The following is an 8,557-nucleotide window of genomic DNA, read 5'->3' as shown; positions in this document are numbered from 1 at the left end:
ATATACTTAGGCGAGTACTTGGACTGCAGCTAAGCCCCCGAGTGGGAGGTTTGCTCTCCACTCGGTAGGATTTTCAAACACTTAGGCGAGCACTGGGCTGCAGCTAAGCCTCCGAGTGGGAGTCTGGCTCACCACTCGGTAGGAATTTCAAATACTTAGGCGAGTACTTGGACTGCAGCTAAGCCCCCGAGTGGGAGGTTTGCTCTCCACTCGGTAGGATTTTTATATACTTAGGCGAGCACTGGGCTGCAGCTAAGCCCCCGAGTGGGAGTCTGGCTCACCACTCGGTAGGATTTTCAAACACTTAGGCGAGCACTGGGCTGCAGCTAAGCCCCCGAGTGGGAGTCTGGCTCACCACTCGGTAGGATTTTTTGCAAACTTAGGCGAAACGGATTCGCAGCTAAGCTACCCACTGGGGGATTTCGTACGTAAACAAAAGTGACAGCTATTACAGGAAGAACTAGGACATTCTTGTCTTTGATAAAAATAAACTACAGAAGTTTTTCTTATTACACCTCATCCGAGTGAGAATTCAAGTGTAAAATGGGCGGAGTAGTTCCGCATTCCAAGCTCGTGGCTCGTCGATCCGGAGATCAACGTTGTAGAGATGATATGCTCCATTGTGGAGGACTCTGGTGACGATGAAGGGGCCTTCCCAAGTAGGAGCAAGTTTGTGTGGTTTTTGTTGATCCACTCAGAGGACCAAATCTCCTTCTTGGAAGGCTCGACTCTTCACATTTCTGGGATGGAATCGACGCAAGTCTTGCTGATAGATGGTCGATCTGATCATAGCCATTTCCCTCTCCTCCTCTAGGAGGTCGACTGCGTCTTGCCGGGCTTGCTCTGCTTCGTCTTCGTTATAAAGCTCAACTCTGGGGGCGTTGTGAAGTAGATCACTCGGCAGGACGGCTTCGGCTCCGTAAACCAAAAAGAATGGCGTTCTTCCAGTCGACCGGTTCGGGGTGGTCCTTAGTCCCCACAAAACTGACGGAAGCTCGTCGACCCAAGCGCCTGCTGCGTGCTTGAGATCACGCATCAGTCGAGGCTTCAGTCCTTTGAGAATCAGACCATTTGCTCTTTCAGCTTGTCCATTCGACTGGGGATGCGCGACCGACGCGTAGTCGACTCGTGTGCCTTGAGAGGCGCAAAAAGCTCTGAACTTGTCTGAATCGAAGTTTGACCCATTGTTAGTGATGATGCTATGCGGGACCCCATATCTGAATATCAACTCTCTAATGAAACTGATAGCAGTGCTAGCATCAAGATTTTTGATAGGCTTGGCTTCAATCCATTTGGTGAACTTGTCGACTGCCACAAGCACATGTGTGAATCCGCTCCTGCCTGTTCTCAGTGGACCAACCATGTCCATTCCCCAAACAGCAAAGGGCCAGACGAGTGGAATGGTCCTCAGAGCTAATGCTGGCTTGTGCGACATGTTGGAGTAGAACTGGCAGCCTTCACACTTGTCGACTATCTCTTTCGCCATTTCGTTTGCCCCGGGCTAGTAAAAACCCGCTCGGTATGCTTTGGCCGCGATGGTCCGAGAGGACGCATGGTGACCACAGGTCCCCGAGTGGATATCATCAAGGATTATTTGACCTTCTTCTGGCGTTATGCACTTCTGACCGATTCCAGTTGCGCTTTCTCTATACAACTGTCCTTTTATGACTGTGAAAGCTTTAGATCGACGGACGATCTGTCGAGCCTCTTCTTCGTCCTCTGTAAGTTCTTTCCTCAAGATATACGCGATGTATGGTATCGTCCAGTCGGGAGTGATTGCCAAGACCTCCATGACTAGGTCGACTACAGCAGGAATTTTGACTTCAGTCGGATCTGTGGCACTTTTCGGTTGCAGGGCTTCTTCTGTAAAAGGATCCTCCTGGACTGACGGCGAGCGGATGTGCTCCAAAAACACATTGTTGGGAATGGCTTCTCTCTTGGAGCCTATCTTTGCCAGATCATCAGCTGCTTGATTTTTCAGTCAGGGGATGTGATGAAGCTCTAACCCCTCGAATTTCTTTTCTAGCTTTCTTACTGCGTTGCAGTAGCCAGTCATAGCTGGGCTTCTGACGTCCCACTCCTTCATCACCTGATTAACCACCAAATCCGAGTCGCCATAGACCACGAGGCGCCGAACGCCAAGTGAAATGGCCATGCGCAATCCATACAAGAGTGCTTCATATTCTGCTTCATTATTGGAGGAATCGAAGTGAATCTGGAGGACATATCTGAGCTTATCTCCTCGGGGGGAGACCAATACTACCCCAGCACCGGAACCATTCAGCATCTTAGATCCATCGAAGAACATGGTCCAGTGCTCCGAGTGAACTTGAGTCGGAAGCTGTTGTTCAATCCACTCGACGACGAAATCTGCAGTTGCTTGGGACTTGATAGCCTTCTTTGCTTCAAACTTGATATCTAGGGGAAGGAGTTCAATCGCCCACTTTGCCACTCGACCAGTTGCATCTCTGTTGTGCAAAATCTCTGACAGTGGAGCGTCGCTGACGACTGTAATGGAATGGTCAGAGAAGTAGTGTGCAACCTTCTTCGTGGTCATGTAAATCCCATATACAAGCTTCTGGTAATGGGGATATCTTTGCTTCGAAGGAGTCAAAACTTCAAACACATAATATATTGGGCGCTGAACTCTGAAGGCCTTTCCTTCTTCTTCCCGCTCGACCGTAAGTACTGTACTGACAACTTGTCCCGTGGCTGCAATGTAAAGCAGCAGAGGCTCTTTACTGATTGGGGCAGCAAGCACCGGCTGGGTGGAGAGCAGAGCTTTGAGCTCTGCAAACGCTGCATCAGCTTCTGGAGTCCACTCGAACTTGTCAGACTTCTTCATTAGTCGGTAAAGAGGCAACGCCTTTTCACCGAGACGAGAAATGAATCGACTTAGAGCGGCCAAGCAACTTGTAAGCTTCTGGACATCGTGCACACGCACAAGGCGCTTCATCCGGAATATGGTGCCAACTTTCTCGGGATTGGCGTCGATTCCTCGTTCGGAAACGAGAAAACCGAGTAACTTTCCACCTGGAACTCCGAATGTGCACTTTGATGGATTGAGCTTGATATCATATCCCCTGAGGTTAGCAACGGTTTCGGCAAGGTCAGTCAGCAGGTCGGAACCTTTCCGTGACTTAACCACAATATCATCCATGTATGCTTCTACGTTCCGACTGATCTGAGTGAGAAAACACTTCTGAATCATCCTCATGAACATGGCTCCAGCATTCTTGAGGCCGAAGGGCATGGTGACATAACAGAAGCACCCAAATGGGGTGATGAAAGCCGTTTTGATCTCGTCGGGTCCATACAGACGGATCTGATGGTACCCTGAATAAGCATCTAGAAAAGACAAACGCTCACACCCCGCGGTCGAGTCGACTACCTGGTCGATGCGGGGGAGAGGGAAATGATCTTTCAGGCAGGCCCGATTGATATGTTTAAAGTCAATGCACATGCGAAGTGACTTGTCCTTCTTGGGGACCATGACAACATTGGCGAGCCACTCGGAGTGGTAAATCTCTTGGATGAACTCCGCTGTTAAGAGCTGAGCCACCTCCTCGCCAATAGCTTTCCTCTTCTGGACGGCGGACCGTCGAAGATGTTCTTTCACAGGCTTGAACTTCGGGTCGACTCGTAGACGGTGCTCAGCCAGCCCCCTGGGAACTCCAGGCATGTCAGAAGGCTTCCATGCGAAGATGTCCCAGTTCTCACGGAGGAACTGGATGAGCGCTTCTTCCTATTTGGAGTCGAGCATCGTTGAGATGTGAGTCGGAGCAGCATTGGGGTCAGTCGGGTGAATGTGAACTGGCTTAGTTTCACCGAACGACTGAAAAGCTGATTCTGAAGCTGGCTTCTTGGCTCGCAGCAATTCACTCGGATCAGCAGTCTTCTGGTACTCTTGCAGCTCGACTACTGACATCTGAGCATGAACGATCTTTTATCCCTTCTGAAAAAACTCCTCTGCTTTCTTCCGATTGCCTGTAACGGTGATCACACCTATGGGGCCGGGCATCTTCAACTTGAGATACACATAGCACGGTCGAGCCATGAAGCGTGCATAAGCTGGCCGGCCCAGATGTTGGGGAACGTAGCAGAAATTCAAAATTTTCTTACGTATCACCAAGATCTATCTATGGAGAGACCAGCAACGAGGGGAAGGAGAGTGCATCTACATACCCTTGTATATCGCTAAGCGGAAGCGTTCAAGTGAACGGGGTTGATGGAGTCGTACTCGTCGTGATCCAAATCACCGATGACCAAGTGCCGAACGCACGGCACCTCCGCGTTCAACACACGTACAGCCCGGTGACGTCTCCCATGCCTTGATCCAGCAAGGAGAGAGGGAGAGGTTGAGGAAGACTCCATCTAGCAGCAGCACAACGGCGTGGTGGTGGTGGAGGAGCGTGGCAATCCTGTAGGGCTTCGCCAAGCACCACGGGAGAGGAGAAGGACTTGGGAGAAGGGGAGGGCTGCACCAGAACATTGGTATGGCTGCGCTCCCACCCCCCACATATATATAGGGGCAAGGGAGAGGGGGGGAGGCGCAGCCTTGGCCCTTCCTCCAAGGAAGGGTGCGGCTAGGAGGAGTCCCTCCTCCCCAAGGCACCTCGGAGGTGCCTTCCCCCTTTAGGACTCTTCCTTTCCTTATCCTTTGGCGCATGGGCCTCTTGGGGCTGGTGCCCTTGGCCCATATAGGCCAAGGCGCACCCCCTTACAGCCCATGTGGCCCCCCGGGGCAGGTGGCCCCACCCGGTGGACCCCCGGGACCCTTCCGGTGGTCCCGGTACAATACCGGTGACCCCGAAACTTGTCCGGTGACCAAAACAGGACTTCCCATATATAAATCTTTACCTCCGGACCATTCCGGAACTCCTCGTGACGTCCGGGATCTCATCCGGGACTCCAAACAACATTCGGTAACCACATACAAACTTCCTTTATAACCCTAGCGTCATCGAACCTTAAGTGTGTAGACCCTACGGGTTCGGGAGACATGCAGACATGACCGAGACGTTCTCCGGTCAATAACCAACAGCAGGATCTGGATACCCATGTTGGCTCCCACATGTTCCACGATGATCTCATCGGATGAACCACGATGTCAAGGACTTAATCAATCCCGTATACAATTCCCTTTGTCTATCGGTACGATACTTGCCTGAGATTCGATCGTCGGTATCCCGATACCTTGTTCAATCTCGTTACCGGCAAGTCTCTTTACTCGTTCCGTAACACATCACCCCGTGATCAACTCCTTGGTCACATTGTGCACATTATGATGATGTCCTACCAAGTGGGCCCAGAGATACCTCTCCGTCACACGGAGTGACAAATCCCAGTCTCGATTCGTGCCAACCCAACAGACACTTTCGGAGATACCCGTAGTGTACCTTTATAGCCACCCAGTTACGTTGTGACGTTTGGCACACCCAAAGCACTCCTACGGTATCCATGAGCTGCACAATCGCATGGTCTAAGGAAATGATACTTGACATTAGAAAAGCTTTAGCATACGAACTACATGATCTAGTGCTATGCTTAGGATTGGGTCTTGTCCATCACATCATTCTCCTAATGATGTGATCCCGTTATCAACGACATCCAATGTCCATGGTCAGGAAACCGTAACTATCTATTGATCAACGAGCTAGTCAACTAGAGGCTTACTATGGACATGGTGTTGTCTATGTATCCACACATGTATCTGAGTTTCCTATCAATACAATTCTAGCATGGATAATAAACTATTATCATGAACAAGGAAATATAATAATAATCAATTTATTATTGCCTCTAGGGCATATTTCCAACAGTCTCCCACTTGCACTAGAGTCAATAATCTAGTTCACATCGATATGTGATTAACACTCAAGGTCACATCCCCATGTGACTAACACCCAAAGAGTTTACTAGAGTCAATAATCTAGTTCACATTTACCATGTGATTAACACTTGATGAGTTTTGGGTTTGATCATGTTATGCTTGTGAGAGAGGTTATAGTCAACGGGTCTGAACCTTTCAGATCCGTGTGTGCTTTACAAATCTCTATGTCATCTCCTAGATGCAGCTACCACGTTCTATTTGGAGCTATTCCAAATAACTGTTCTACTATACGAATCCAGTTTACTACTCAGAATAATCTGGATTAGTGTCAAAGTTTGCATCGGCGTAACCCTTTACGACGAACTCTTTTACCACATCCATAATCGAGAAAATTCCTTAGTCCACTAGTTACTAAGGATAACTTTGACCGCTGTCCTGTGATCCATTCTTGGATCACTCTTGTACCCCTTGACTGACTCATGGCAAGGCACACTTCAGGTGCGGTACACAGCATATCATACTGTAGAGCCTACGTCTTAAGCATAGGGGACGACCTTCGTCCTTTCTCTCTATTCTGCCATGGTCGAGCTTTAAGTCTTAACTTCATACCTTACAACTCAGGCAAGAACTCCTTCTTTGACTGATCCATCTTGAACACCTTCAAGATCATGTCAAGGTATGTGCTCATTTGAAAGTACCATTAAGCGTTTTGATCTATCCTTATAGATCTTGATGCTCAATGCTCAAGTAGCTTAATCCAGGCTTTCCATTGAAAAACACTTTCCAAATAACCCTATATGCTTTCCAGAAATTCTACGTCATTTCTGATCAACAATATGTTAACAACATATATTCATCAGAAATTCTATAGTGCTCCCACTCACTTCTTTGGAAATACAAGTTTCTCATAAACTTTGTATAAACTCAAAATCTTTGATCATCGCATCAAAGCGTACATTCCAACTCCGAGATGCTTACTCCAGTCCTTAGAAGGATTGCTGGAGCTTTGCATACTTATTAGCATCTTTCAGGATTGACAAAACCTTCCGGTTGTATCACATACAACCTTTCCTCAAGAAAATCGTCGAGGAAACAATGTTTCGACATCCTATCTGCAAGATTTCATAAATAATGCAGTAATCGCTAATATAATTCCAACAGACTCTTAGCATCGCTACGAGTGAGGAAGTCTCACCGTAGTCAACTCCTTGAACTTGTCGGAAACTTCTTAACGACAAGTCGAGCTTCCTTAATGGTGATACTTACCATCATTGTCCGTCTTCCTTTTAAAATCCATCTGCACTCAACAGCCTTACGACCATCGAGCTGTTCTTCCAAAGTCTACACTTTGTTTTCATACATGGATCCTCTCTCGGATTATATGGCCTCGAGCCATTTATCGGAATCCGGGCCCACCATCGCTTCTCCATGGCTCGTAGGTTCATTGTTGTCTAGCAACATGACTTCCAAGACAGGATTACGTACCTCTCTGAAGTAGTACGCATCCTTGTCATCCTACGAGGTTTGGGAGTGACTTGATCTGAAGTTTCATGATCACTATCATAAGCTTCCACTTTGATTGGTGTAGGTGCCACAGGAACAACTCATGTGCCCTGCCACACACTAGTTGAAGAGACGGTTCAAAAACCTCATCAAGTCTCCACCATCCTCCCACTCAATTCTTTCGAGAGAAACTTTTCCTCGAGAAAGGACCCGATTCTACAAACAATCCTTATTGCTTTTAGATCTGAGACAGGAGGTATACCCAACTGTTTTGGTGTCCTATGAAGATGCATTTATCCGCTTTGGGTTCGAGCTTATCAGCCTGAAACTTTTCCACATAAGCGTCGCAGCCCCAAACTTCTAAGGAATGACAGCTTAGGTTTCCCTAAACCATAGTTCACACGGTGTCATCTCATCAGAATTACGTGGTGCCCTATTTAAAGTGAATGTGGTTGTCTTTAATGCCTAACCCATAAACTATCGTGGTAATTCGATAAGAGACATCATGGTATGCATCATATCCAATAGGGTGCAGTTATGATGTTCGGACACACCATCACGCTATGGTGTTCCAGGCTGTATTAGTTGTGAAACAATTTCCACAATGTCTTAATTCTATGCCAAACTCGTAATTCAGATATTCATCTCTATGATCATATCATAGATATCTTATCCTCTTGTCACGACGATCTTTCAACTTCACCCTGAAATTACTTGAACCTTTCAATAATTCAGACTCGTGATTCATCAAGTAAATATACTCAACATCTACTCAAATCATCTGTGAAGTAAGAACATAACGATATCCACTACATGCCTCAACACTCATTGGACTGCACACATCAAAATGTATTACTTCCAGCAAGTTGCTTTCTAGTTCCATTTTACTGAAAACGAGGCTTTTAGTCATCTTGCCCATGTGGTATGATTTGCATGTCTCAAGTGATTCAAAATCAAGTGAGTCCAAACGGTCCATTTGCATGGAGTTTCTTCATGCATATACACCAATAGACATGGTTCGCATGTCTCAAACCTTTCAAAAATGAGTGAGCCCAAAGATCCATCAACATGGAGCTTCTTCATGCGTTTTATACCGATATGACTTACGTGGCAGTGCCACAAGTAGGTGGTACTATCATTACTATCTTTTGGCATGAACATGTGTATCACTACGATCGAGATTCAATGAACCATTCATTTTAGGTGCAAGACCATTGAAGG

The sequence above is a fragment of the Triticum dicoccoides genome, chromosome 5A, assembly GCF_002162155.2.
Source record: "Triticum dicoccoides isolate Atlit2015 ecotype Zavitan chromosome 5A, WEW_v2.0, whole genome shotgun sequence".
Lineage (NCBI taxonomy): Eukaryota > Viridiplantae > Streptophyta > Magnoliopsida > Poales > Poaceae > Triticum > Triticum dicoccoides.
The sequence above is the reverse complement of the archived record's forward strand: the minus strand, read 5'-3'. Positions refer to the sequence as shown.